We start from the raw sequence: 13,899 nt of genomic DNA on the forward strand, positions 1-13,899 counted from the left end.
AGGCTCCCTCGAATCCCCTGACATTTGAAACCTCCAAATCCTTTGTCTCCCAGTCTCTCTTCCCACCACCCCATACCCCACCACTCAGGCTGGGCCCTTGCTTCCTCATCAGGACCCCCAAACCAGTAGGTCAGTGTGTCCCCACCCTTTTGTTCCCCCATCTTGGCCAGAATCCTGAGCACTGGGCTGTGAAATCTGACCCAGCCACTCAGCCAGACTTGTTGAGGTTCAATGACTTGTCCGTGCATCTGCAGGGACTCCCTGCCCCCTCTTCCTGTTCCCTGCCTCCTCCCTCTGCCCCCCTCTTCCTGGGTCCTGCCGGCCAGCACGGTAGCCAGCTAGTTCTGCCACAGAGACTTGAGAGACAGGGAGGAAGCCACTCACCCGAGAACATTGGCCGCCCAGGGCCCTTTCCCACCACCCACCGTCCTCCTCCTCTCCTAGCCAGCGGCAGGGCCAAGAGGCAAGACTTCAAGCCAAGGTTCAGGGACAGTGATGTTGGCAATGGGCATTGTGGGAGCCCTGGCCATGAGCCAGGTGGAGGGGAAGGCCGCCCGGGATTTCCTGAGTCTCAGAGAAGACATTGTGCAATTGCCCCTCCTCCCAGACCACCCCAGACACTTCCAGAACATCAAGTCTGAGAAATGGAAATATAAAGGCCCAGTGAGGGGAGCTGCAGTGTGTGTGTGTCTTTGAAGACACGCAGGTCTCTAGCGTCCCAGACATTGGTCCTGCCCTAGATACTGCGCCACTTTATCAGCACTCTACAAAGAACAAGCACGACAAGGTTTATAAATATCTAAAGGTCTTCGTATTGGGGAAAAGACAAGGTATTTCTTCCCATACAGTTTCTGGGAATTTCACGTCCCTACTTAGAGAGGAATAATATTTTTTAGGTCTGCTTGTAGCTTTCAACGTTGGTTAAGACTGAAGTCCTACAAATAGGCCGAGGAAGTGGGAAATCCGAAGTTGCCTTCAGGAGCCAAACTCAGAATTCCTGAGATCAAGCTCCCCCAAGGCCATGCCTCAGAATCCTCTGTTCGGTTTTGAACATTCCTAGAATTGGGATCTGGGAAAATTTGCTAGTCCCAAACTTGGAATTCTCAGAGACTCCAGGATCCCTGGGGATGTTCCTCTCTCTGGATATTGAGGTTGCCCTGGAATCTGCTTCCCAGTCTTTAGAGCCAGAAGGGTGTGCTGGAACCAGGATTCCAGACCTGCCCCTCCAAGACCAGGGAAACAATTGGCCCTGTCCCTTGAGGGAGGGGCCAATGACGGGGGTGGGGGGTGGGGTGGGGGTGGGGGGGGTGGTTTTGGCAGGAAACCAGATGGGAAAAGCAGGCAGGTGTTAGGGGGAGGGCAGGGGGGAGGGGGCACTGGGCCTCCAGGAAGGATGGAAAGGGGGGGACATGATTGGGAGGGGCAGGCTCCATCCTGAAGGTGTGGCTGCAGTGGCTGCAGAGGGAAGCCTTTCTCAGGCTGGGAAGGAGATGCTGGAAGAACTAAGAGATGGGCTGGAGTGCATCACCATCCTTGGAGCGGGACCACTTACACCAGGCTTTCCTTGAACACAACCACAGTTGCCTTGGGGTGACAGGCACGGGAGCGGAGCAGACCTGAAGCTACACCCACTTGGAGGATCTGAGGGGCCTATGACAAGATAGAGGAGGCTTTTAACAGTCTCGGGAACCCCAAGGGGCAATTCTATAGGGTCCTTGTGAATTGGAATCAACTTGATGGCAGTGGGTTTGATTTTTGGTTTGAGGGGTCCAGGAAGAATCCCTAGTAGCATAGTGGGTTACAAGTTGGGCTGTTAACCACAAGGTGAGCAGTTCTGAACCACCACATGAGGCTCTCTATCCCCATAAAGATGTGCAGTGTCAGAAACCCATAGGGGGCAGTTTGGCCTTGTCCTACAGGGCTTGCTGTGAGTCAAAATCGATTCAATGGCCATGAGCTTGGTCTGGGTGTGCGGTGTCTAGAAGGCAGTGTGTAAAGTCACAAAGCGAGTAAGGTGCAGGATTGGACAAACCTGCTTTTGAATCCTCATTTGTGGCTTAGTAGCCAGGTGACCTTGAACAAGTCGAGGATGTGAGTGGGGTCTGGCTGCTGTCCCCAAGCAGTAGAGCAAGAGGAGTGTGCCAGTAGGTCTAGGCAGGAGCCCAGATGCCCTGTGGCAGGGACCGGAAGATAGCCAGTTGCCCTGCAGTGATAGGATGTGCCCCAAAGGAGGCTGGAACACCTGTGTGTGGCCCTGGCTTCCTGGCTCAGTTTCCCTTTTGTTTTTTGGCCCCCTCGGGCATTTTTGCAGAGCAGCGCTGAGGAAAGCCTGTGTCTGCAGGGTGGAGGCCAGTGGGGACCAAGGCGTGACTCGAGAGACTCAGAACGTCTTGCAGACCTGGAGACACAGGCACAAGAGTTGACCAAGTGAGCTCTCGCTGCCCCTAAGCTTAAGGGATCGTCCTTGACCCTGCCCACCCAAGTAAAACCAACGACCCCTTACTTGTTCCTCTATTGCAAGAGGAAAAAGACCCCTTATCTGGAGTCAGCGAGGCCCACTGACTCGATTGCTCAAGAGGCTGGAGTTCAGACCCATTGGGCCTTGGGGGAATGGACCACCTGCTCATGGTACAAGTGGAGGCCAGGTAGACAAGGAGCCTAACAGCAACAGGCAGGGGAGCAGGCTCTCCTTTCCCACAGGCCTTGGGGGTCTTGGAAAGCTACAGCCCAAGTTCTATGCTCCCCCATCTCTGGCCTCCTGTTCTGGCTGCTGCCCCAGACACCCACCCCCCCGCCCCCCCTCTGCTGCCAGGCTACCTCTCCTGCTCGAAGTGCCTGGCCTACACAATGGAGTTCACACACCTCACCCAGACCTGCCTCCATCCGAATCCCAGCCTCTGAACCCTTCCTGCTCTTCTCTCCTGGGGCTTGTCACGTCTCTTCCCTAGGTCTCTGCCTGTCAGTTTTTCACACTATTTCCAAATCTGAGCGCTTCTCCCCACCTCCCCTGCCACCACCTCGTCTCTCACCTGGTCAGGTGGTACCAGCCTCCTTCTGTCCCAGCACCCCAAAGTACTCCCCACAGCACCCAGCAGAAACTGAAGATTAAGGCAGAAACAAGTCACTTCTCTCCTGGCACCTTTCCACCCTCCCCTGCCCCTGCTCGCCCCCCAACTCCACTTTTACAGCCCTTCCCATTGCTCGTCTGCCTGGGCCCCACAGCTCAGCTCTTAGCTGTCCCCCAAACCCTCCAAGATGTCCCCCTCCATGCTTTCCACCTGCTGTTCCTCCTGCCTTCCTTCCTGCAGGGCTCTGCTCCCAGTTCACCCTGTTAGAGAGTCCTGCCCCTCCTGTCCTGCCCCGCCCACCCCAGAGACCCTGGACCCCTTCCTCTCACCCTACCCTGCTGATGGTGCAGAACTCCACGAGGACGTGTCCATTTGTTGATCATTTGTCTCCCCGAAACGAGAGTGTACAGTGGCGTAGTAGTTCAGCATTGGGCGGCAATCTGAGTGGTCAGCAGTTTGAAACCACCAGCAACTCTTTGGGAGAAAGGCTGGGCTTTCTACTCCTGTCAACAGGTGCAGTCTCGGCAACCCACAGGGGCTTGTTATGAGTCGGCATCCACTCGATGGGAGTGAGTTTGGTTTTGGTTTTTGGGTTTTGTAGTGGTTACATGTTGACCTGCAATCCACAAGGGTGGCAGTTCAAAACCACCATTTGCTTCAAGGGAGAAAGATGAGGCTTTTTACTGCCGTGAAGAGTTACCGCTTGGTATGAATTGTACGAGCCCCCAATAAAATGATTTTTAAAAAAGAGCTATCGTTTGATAAGCATTGTATGAGCCCCCAATAAAATGATTTTTTAAAAAGAGTTACTGTTTGGGAAACCCACAGGGGCTAGTCTGCCCTGTCCTATAGGGTGGCTGTGAGTCACTGTGGTGGCAGTGGTTTTGGTTTTGGGGGTTTGGGGCTTAGCGTGAAGACGCTGTGGTTAAGCATTGGACTGCTAGTGGAGAGGTCGCTGGTTTGAGCTTACCCGCTGCTCCACGGGAGAAGATGAGTCAGTCTGCCTCCAGAAGGTTGATGTCCTCAGAAACCCTATCTGTTACGCACTTCCAGTGGGTCACTGTGAGTTGAAATTGACGCAAAGGCAGTGGGTTGGGTTTGGGGGTTGGGGCTGAGCCAAGGAGGGGAGGAACGGAGCCAAAAGAAACAAATCAAATCCCCAACCAAACCTAGGGACCTGCCTGAGCAGGGGGCCTTGGGCTACAGGGAAGAAGATAGAACTCATCCAGGCTTCCTGGCCAGGCCGGGCCTGAGACGCACTGGAGAGGCCAGCCTCTCTGGCTCCATCCAGGCCCCTCGGCAGCCATTTGTCCATCCCCACCCCCTTGCCAAAAGCCAAACCTCTTGTGGAGGGAGCTGCAGAGTCTGGGGCTGGCATGCCCCTCCACTGCTCCTCCTGTGATCCTGGGGGCCGGCTTGCGCTCTTGTCAGTGAGGCCCTTCCCTTCCCTATCTGTCTCATTAGCTTCTTCAGTTTTGTCTGGTTTGAGTCGGCAAAAAACATAGACCTTGGTTCTGAAGCAGCCTGGGAGCGGGTCCTGGCTGCGGTAGAATTCTGTGTCCTGGGTTTTGTTTCATAGAATGTCCTGTCTGGCCCATTGCAATGGGCACCCTGGGTCTGGGAGCGGGGGATGGGGCACGAAAAAGGGAACCAAAAATGTCCCCTGACCAGGGGCCTCAGCATGCACACGCAGAGCCCCATGATCCTGTCCCTTCTGCCCTGCTGGCCCGAGGCTGTGCCCTAAGGCTGAGCTAGGATTGGCAGCTGGAAAGTCCTCAGGCCCCTGAGGCTGCTGGGAAGAAGGAAGACAGGCCCATTGTATGGTCTGTGCTGTGTGTCCCAGAGAGGGCCTTGAGGGAGCCCGACTCTCACTGCCCAGTCAGCCCCGCGCCCCCCCCAGCCTCCCTTGGGGCTGGAGGTTCAGTGAGGCACGGCTTGACAGGTGCTCCTTCCTTGACCCCTCATTTGTGTGGCTGGTGCTGTGGAGGTGGCCCACCCCAAACACGAGTACTTTTCCCCGTCTCCCACCTGGGTCCCAGCGGACCAGACAGGAAACTGTTATCTCTGCGGTCAAATGGTAGTGGGTAGTTCTGGGGCCAGAAGTGCCGGGTCGGAATCCGAGAAGGGGGGGTGGGGAGGAGGAGGGGAAAGTCAGGATCTTCTTGTCCCACTAGCACCCCCAGATGATTCCGGTGTAGGCGGTCCAAGGCCCTCTTTTGGGAGGCTCCACCGTGCTAAAGCCTACCTAGCCTGTGGCCCGGCCCTGAAACTTTGTGGCACAGTGTTGGGATCTCACCACAGGCCTGCGGTGTCAATGTCACCTGCCGTTTCAGGGCTCCGCTGTATTCTCAGGGAGGGGGAGAGGCTTGGATTTACAGAGAGGGAGAGCACCCCTAGGCCCTGACAACTTGCTATATCTCGTCTCTAGCAGTGGACGAAAGGAAGTTGTTTCTCTGGCGAGGGCTTAACCCATGGGGATGAGGTCCCCACTGGTCTGAAGCATGCTGGGCCAGGAGACAGATGATCTCTGCGCCTGTCAGATTACCTCCCCCTTTGCTAAATCCGCTTCACCTTCGGCTCACAACTCGACCCATGGAACCAGCCAGCCAGAATTGGGCACCATGGAGATAGACTTAAGGAGTCCTGGTGGCATCGTGGGTTACATGTTGGGCTGTGACCCTCAAGGTCAGCAGTTCCAAACCCCCGGCTGCTCCAAGGGAGAAAGACAGAGCTTTCTACTCCAGTAAAGAGTTAGATGCACAGAAACTCAGAGAGGCAGCTGTGCCCTATCCAGGGGGGTTGCTCAGAATCAGATCGATTCCATGGCAGAGACAGAGAGAGAGAGAAAATGTGTGTGCACATGTGTACTTGCTAGGGTTTTTTTTTGGGGGGGGGTTGTTAATAATTCTTTATTAGGATTCGGATTCCAAACAAGGTAGGAAGAGGCGGCAAGAGGAAAGGTTCCGGGAGGAGGTGAAGGAGACTCCAGGTTTAGCTACATATGCCACTGCCAGAGGTCACATAGGAGCCCTGGGTCACCAGCGGCTTGAAAAGGGCTGGAGTGGGCCTAGGGGGCAGGGGAGGGTGCCCTCAGCGGAGGGTGTGTCTTACATAAGGGACTTCAACCTCCTCGCCAATCCTGTCATTGAAGCACAGCTCAAGCACCAGTGCCCGCACATGACGGCCCCACTTTTGCTTCAACACACGGCTCATATTCACATCTGCTGTCATCAGCAGATCCACCTGCTCCTTGAGCTTGGCAACTGGCATAAAGAAGGAAGAGAGCGTGGACATGCCCTGGGACAGCATAGCAAGTTCCAAGTAGTGCTCTCTCTCCAAGTATTCAAGGACCTGTTTGAGGGTAGCCCTGGTACCTCAAAGCGATCCCACAAGGTCCACTCTTGATGATCATACTGGTGGTGAGGTGCAGCAAGGGACTCAGAGAAGGGAACGAAAGGCAGGGCCAAGTTGAGGTGTCCAAGCTGTTGATGCCCTGGTACCCCCGTGTACAACTCCAGACACCCAAGGCCAACCACAGCTGCTCAAGATTCTGTAGCACAGGGTGCCCCATCCAAGGTGTCCAGCTCTCTGACCCTCTGCAGAAGGCTGCATGTGTAAGGGGCGGAACCTGGAGAGAGTTCATAGCCTTCACCAGATCCTCCAAGTTCACGACCCAAAAAAGGCTAACACCAGAGTTCCTGGAAGCCCAGTGGCCGGGTTCTGGGCTGTGTGTCTGGGTAATTGTCACCGCACTACCAGATCCAGAAAAAGCTCTCAGAGGAATTGGCTCTGCTCCCAAGTAGTTTAGACCCATTCATCGCCTCCTACCCCGTCATTTGCGGCTTGGTGAGGATCTTAGTTGAGTGTGGACTTGGGGGCCAGCTGCCAGCAGATGGGTCTCTGACCCACACTCAGGACACCAGGGTCCTCAGCACATGACCTCCTGCCTCCCTCCCGGGCCTGCGTTTCCTGTCTGTGTACTGCAGATGGTGATAATAGCACCTGCCATGGGGTGTCCTGAGGACGGCAGAAATTCACTGAGCTTATGACTTGCTCACCTGCTCACGGGAAGGGCCCAGGAAAGCCTCTGATGATTCTGGGCTCTGGAGAGGTGACCCGACCTGCCCAAGGTACTCTCACCTAACCCACTCGCAGCAGAAGCTTTTGTACACCCTGACTGCAGAGGCCTGGTCCCACGCTCCTTCCACCGCCTCCCCGGGCCCCCTTCCTCCTCTCCCCTCCTGGAGCAGAGGCCAATCATCAGGCCTGCCTTCCCAGGAGCCTCTGAGTGGGTTTAGACTTCCAGCCATTCTGTTAATAGCCCAGTGCTGTACACCAAGCCGGGGCTCCTGTGTCCAGACCCTGGGGCAGGGTGGCGGATGAATTGGGACAGAGAGCTCCAGAGACACAGCTCCACCCATGCCCCTGGGGCTAGGTGACTTGCTTTGAGGAGCGCCCTGCTTGACCAGATCTGCGAGGGCAGCAGAGTGTCGGGAAGAGGTGGAGGTCACTGAAAAGGAGGCAAAATGCCCGTCCGGCACAACGTGACCACATAGTCTGCAGTTCACCTGTTCAATTCTTTAACACCCATGTCTGCAGCCTGGCCTCTCTCAGTCACTAAAGCAGCATTGTTGCTGCGTGTCCACTAGTGCAGGGAGGGTCCCAGAGGAAGACCCACACCAGCAGGTGGGACGTGGTCAGTGCTGTGGCCAGCCCTTTGCGAGGTGCTGACCCAGGCTGATAGCTTGTTGTTAGTTGTCCCTGAGTTGGGGCCCAGGACCCCGGCCACTGAGGGGCTGAGCTCCTGGCAGGTGGGAGACAATGCCGCAGGCAGAGCAGAGAGCAAAGGAAGGCTAGGCTTCCAGTAGGTTGAGAGCCTGGAGGGCAGAGAGGTGGGTATTCCGGACAGAGAGGCCACTGGAGCAGAGGCAAGGAGCAAGAGCAGTAGGTCTGAGTTTAATGAGTTATTTTAGTTTAATGAGTTTTTTTTAAAGGCTAGATAAGGTGACAATCCCCACCACCCAGCTTAAGAAATATAATATGGCATGTACTGGGATATTGGGATCCCTGGTGGCATGGTGGTTACGTATTGGGTTGTGATCCGAAAGGTCAGCAGTTTGAAACCACCAGCTGCTCCGTGTTACAGTCTCAAACTCCCAGGGCCAGCTCTTTCCTGTCTCTAGGGGTAGGCATTGACTTGATGCCAGTGCGTTTGGTGGGAGCCTCTGTGTCCCCACCCCTGTTCCCAAGATAGCCACTTCTAAACTGGATGTGGAACACCCATTCACACAGTTTATTTTACCACGTATCCCTACACAGTATCTGTCCATGATGGTTTTGTATGCTTGGACGCCTTTGGTAAGCATCTGAGCTTACGGTGGGTGGGGGGGCGGCGGCAGGGAGGGAAGGGGAAGCTGAGTCTGACTTCCTCTGGCTACACAAAGGGAGAAGGAAAATTCCACACCAGCCCAAGGCGGACTGCCACAAGGCTGGAGTCAGACATGCCTCCCCACTCCAACTTTGCTCTATTCTGACACCAGCCATCCATCCCGTCCCAAAGCACTGCCCTTCTGTGCTGGGCTTGCTCATCCGTCGCCAGGTCACACAGAACTCATGGACAATACCCAGGATTATGGGGCTTGATTGTTACCTTAGCCATGCCCACAGGCTCTCTCTGATCCTCGGCCTCTCAGCTCCATGGCCCCAAGACCTCTGCCCTGCCCAGACAAAGGTTACAAAGTTCCCTTAGCCTCTGATAAGTGCTCAAAGGGCACCCCATTCTGCAAGCTATCCTGCTGGAAAGCACTCAGCACTGCTCATTCCAGGGGCTGGGAAGCCCTCTGCTCTGTCTCGTGGTCTCAGTACTGCAGCTTCTGGTGCCTCTGCTACCACCTCCACTACAGGCCAGTCTCTCACCCACACCCCACTGTGGTCATGGAATTTGTTACAGGCTAAACCCCCGGTCATGGAATTCCTCTCTGTTTCTGAGATGGTTTCCTTTGATAGCCTATGGAAGGACACAACTGACCAGCCCCCTCCTTAGAATCCTCCACACGTGATGGGAGTTAGAGAGACTCTGGATCGAAGAGGCACACCGAGTGATTTCACTTCCCTGGAGCTTTTAGACTTCTTCTTCATTATGTCCTTCAGCTTCATCCAGGTGTTCGAGGCTAGTGCGTGTTGAGACCTGTTGCTCTAAACCAGAGATCCTCAAACTTTTTAAACAGGGGGCCAGTTCACTTTCCCTCAGACCGTTGGAGGGCTGGACTATAGCTTAAAAAAAAAACTATGAACAAATTTCTATGCACACTGCACATATCTTATTTTGAAATAAAAAAACAAACGGGGCAAAAACACCCGGCGGGCCGCAGTTTGAGGACCCCTGCTCTAAACATCTGTTTTCCTGGCCGCATGGTTTTCCACAGTTTAAAGATGGCACAGTTTACTTATTCATTTTGCCACTGAGGAATATTTGGGAGTGTCATGAATTAAATTGCGGTCCCCAAAAGTATGTGTCAATCCAGCTGGGTTGTGATTCTCAGTGGGGTGGCAGATATGTCATGATGTCATTCTCCTCCATGGTGTAATCTGATGGCAGGGTCCTATAATCAGCTGCAAGAAGGTTAGGGTGGGATGCAGCACCCTTACTCAGGTCACAGCCCTGAGCGGATGGAAGGGTGGTTGCCCTGGGGTTTAGCCTGAAACATCTTTTATCTTACAAGAGATAAAAGAAAGGAGAGGCAAGCACAGGAGGGGCCCGGGCTACCTACACTAAGAACCTTCTAGACTCAGGCAGGTCAATGCCAAGTCACAGAGAAATAGACAAGGAATGTGTAGCCAACACATGTTGAAAAAAGATAAAGGCCTTCCTCCATTGCTGACAGAGAGCAGGTGCCCAGAACTTGGATTTCTCGCCTCCTGTACTGTGAACGGATAGACTTCTGTTTGTGAAAGTCACCCACTTGTGGCTCTAGCAGCTCTGGATACATAGGTAGACAGGGTGCTCTGGAGAATGGGCCCTCACATTCTCTTTGTCACTCTTGGGAGTGCAGGCTTCTCACTGGGTAGGGGATTGAGAGAGTCTTGCTTTGGTTCCGGTTCATGAAGGACTTACTGGGGGTCTAGCCCTCCTTTCAGAAGTGGGAGCTGAGCCGCAGAAGGATTTTGAGCAGGAGCCTGACTCAATCAGTCATGGTGCTCCAGGCACCTGCTGTCGGGGTGCAGCTTGGATTGGAGGCAGAGAGGTGGGGAAGGAGGCTCTGTCTGGGCCTGCATTCAAGCTGTGAGGGCCCATTCTCCAGACGAACCCTTGTGGTTGGGCCAGAGGACCCAGTGCTGGTCACTTCCCCCCCCCAGGAGAGTGGAATGAGAGCGCGTGCTGGCAGGACCTCTCCCAGGGAGAGAGGAACCTGAGAGGAGGTGACCAGGGTGATAACTGGGAGGCCGCTGGCAGGCAGAGCTCTCTGAGAGTCATGTGGAGAAGGAGCTGTCAGAAACAGGATGCCCTGGGCCAGTGTCCCTGCCTCACTGGGTCCTCAGACTCCTCCCTCCCTCCCCAGGAGGCCCTCCCCTGTCCCTCCCCCTGCCCACAAGCCAGGCTCCCCAGGCCTCTCAAAAGGATGTCAAGTTCTTCATCCACCCCACCTTTCTCCAAATCCAGTGGGCTCTGGAGGCCAGGCCTGCCACCTCCCACCCAGAGGACTCAGTAACCTGAGGCCACCTGCCACACAGCCCTCCCCACAGCAGCCCAGCTTTCAAAAGCCCCTGTAAAACTCTGCCCGCAATTTTCCACCCCTCTCACTGAGGCCTACACCCTGCCCCTGCCCACCCCCCTCGGCCCCCCTTCTGCCTCGCAGCCCGGCCTGATCACCCAGAGGCCTCCCAGAAGTTCTCGAACAGGCCACACGCCTGCCCACCATCTGTGGCCTCGTCTCTCAGTATCTGTGTCCAGCTCCAACGTTGCCCTCCCGAGCGAGAGAGGCCCTCTCTGTCTCCTCTCAGGCTTTCTCCTCCCCAGCACGTCAGCCCAGCTCGGAGTTCCAGTCCCTTCATTCATTTTCAGTCGGCCCCTCCTCAGGCACCCATGGAGGCACTCTGCTTACGCTGTGAGGCTGCACAGGGAGGGTCAGCCATCCAAGCCCAGCAGCCCCTCCCCGCGGGAAGATGTAGCTGTCTGCTTCCGTCCCGATGACAGCCCTGGAAACTCCACGGGCCAGTTCTACTCTGTCCTTTAGGGTCACCAGGAGTTGTCATCCACTCCACCTAAGTTTTTGGCTCTGGTCTTTCCTCTTTCTGAAAGCAGGCGGGCAGTGGCACAGGGGTTAGTGCCTGGCAGCGAACCACAAGGCCATCAGCTTGGACCCCTCAGCTCCTCTGGGACGGAAACCTGTGGTCGTCGGCTCCAGGGAGGCGTACAGAAGCTGGGAGGACTCAGTGGAGCTCTGGTGGCGTAGTGTGTTGCTCATTGGTCAGTGGTTCAAACCTACCAGCTGCTTCTCCAAGGACAGATGAGGCTTTCTGTTCCCATAAAGGTTTACAGCCACGGAATCCCCTAGGCATTGTCGTCACTCTGAGTTGGAATCAACCTGATGCCAGTGAGTTGTGAGTGGAAACCCTATGGGCAGTGCCCCCATGCCCTTGCAGGGTCGCTGTGGGCCAGGATTGTCTCGGTGGCAAGGGTTTTTTGATCTCTCTACCAGGTAGCACCCAAAGGTCCTTGTGTCGGATATAGTAGAGGTGACAGTGGTTCTCTGCATCTTCATCTTGATTTCCATGCCACCCAGAAGATGCTCTGGGATGGAGACTTTTTTACCAGTGAAGGGGCCATCAGTGTGGGTGCCCTCCGTGACCTTCCTTGGCATCGTAAAGCCTACACTGAGGTTCTCATAGGAACTCGGGAGTCGCTCCTTGCCAACCTCTCCAAGCTGGACCCTCATGTTCTGAAGCAAGCTCAGCTGCTTCTAAGCATGCTGGTCTGCTGTCCGCCAGCTTCCCAGGCACCGGAAGAGCGCTTCATCTGGTTGTCAGTTGCTTCATCTCCACTCCGCCCTAGAGGGATGGAGCAGTGTTGCCCTTTGCCAGGTAGGGAAACTGATGACTTGCTCAAGGTCACAGAGCTAGGCGGGGGGGTGAGTCAGGACTGGCACCAGGGCCCCTGCACCACCCATGGAGAGGTGTTGGGGAGAAAGAACCTCCGTGGACTGGGTGTCAGGGCACAGAGGAAAAGGTGATTGGATTTGTTTATTTTCATTTTGAAACTCTTCCTTTTGAGGTAACATCAGGCTTGCAAAATTAGTGCAGAGAATTCCCATGCACCCTTCCCTCAGCTCCCCGAATGTGAGCATCGTTCATAACTTCAGCTCTAGGTGTCGAAACCAAGCGATGGGTATTGGCCCGAGCCTCTCACCTATGATCCAGACAGGATCCAAAGGTCTCCAGATGGCACACCATGGCCCGGTCCCAAATCCACTGCGGATCCCACGTTGTGTTTACTCGCCGAGGTCTCTCTCCACCTGGGACAGTCCCCCAGGTGGTCTGTGCCTTTCGGGGTCTGCCAGCCTCGGAGTGGAGCGTGCTGTCCGGAGGCTTAGTGGAAGGTCCCTCGGGTAGGATGTATCTGCTGTTTTACAGGAATAAGTTATGGTTATGCATTTTGGGCACACAGGCCACAGAAGTCATGCTGCACCCTCTCCAGGACTTCAAATCACGCGGCAAACGATGTGTGCGCATGATGACCGGCAAGGTGAACCTGGATCACTTAGTGCGGTTTGGCAGCTTTCTCCCCTTCCTTGTTATCATAGGTTACAAACAAGATCCGTCTTTAAGGGCCTTTTGTTTCTAAATGAAACTTCTAAGGAACCCTGGTGGTCGTGTGGGCTGTGCATTGGCCTGCTCCTCACAGTCCTTTCCCGCCCTGTAGGGTGCTTGTGAGTTGGAATTGACTGGATAGCAGTGGAGAGCGGGGATGACATTTCACATACTGGTTTTCCATTCCACAGTTCCTACACATTTTGTTTTGCAACGTCGACTGCGATCGCCACAATGTAACAACACATTTACCTCTTCCAGCTGTCCTTTTTCATCCCTTCCGGCCTTCTGAGCTCTATTCCTGGGCAGAGATGCCTCCCTGGTAAAATTTCTCACTCTATGGGCCTGTCGCTTCTCTGCCACTCTGTCCTACTGTAGTGGCTTTTGTGTTGTGATGCTGGGCGCTATGCCACTGGTATTTCAAATACCAGCAGGGTCACCCTTGGCCACCAGATTTCAGCGGCTCTTTCAGACTGAGGACATCGTGGGAAGGATTAGGCATCGACCTTCTGAGGGACCAGGAATAGCAGCAGACAGTGCTGGCAGGGGAGCTCCTCAGAATATGACTGGGAAAAGAGCTGCCCCCTCAGAGGAGAGCCAGGCTGAACGAGGGGCTGGAGCGAAGCTCTGGGGACCTTCCTTTGCTGCCAGATTCAGACGGAGAAGAAACCGCTGCAAACATCCATTAATAATCCGAGCGTGGAATGGACGAAGTAGGAATCATGAAAAATTGGACTTTATCAAAAATGGAGCATGTAAAGATTGATGTCCTAGAGCTGAAATGGTGAAGTGGACTGGTACCAGCTCTTTTTAATCACACAAGTCTGTGGTTACTATGCTGCAAATGACAAATTCAAAAGCAAAAGTATGTGTTCATCATCAAAGAGAACATTTCAAGATCTGTTTTGGAGTAGAATGCTATATGTGATGGTTTTATTTTTTTTAAGCATTTTATTGGGGGCTCGTACAATTCATCACAATCCATACATCCATCCATTGTGTCAAGCACATTTGTACATTTGTT

General features: G+C 54.6%; 1 protein-coding gene across 2 annotated transcripts in view; it reads left to right on the top strand.

The window, feature by feature from the left end:
- Positions 1-13,899, top strand: part of PNKD (PNKD metallo-beta-lactamase domain containing) — an 89,253-nt gene that overhangs the window by 56,593 nt on the left and 18,761 nt on the right. The gene's annotated exons all lie outside the window — the stretch shown is intronic.

Source organism: Echinops telfairi, unplaced genomic scaffold (assembly GCF_000313985.2).
Source record: "Echinops telfairi isolate 266 unplaced genomic scaffold, ASM31398v2 ScPeMD7_3;HRSCAF=10, whole genome shotgun sequence".
In the NCBI taxonomy this organism is placed as follows: domain Eukaryota; kingdom Metazoa; phylum Chordata; class Mammalia; order Afrosoricida; family Tenrecidae; genus Echinops; species Echinops telfairi.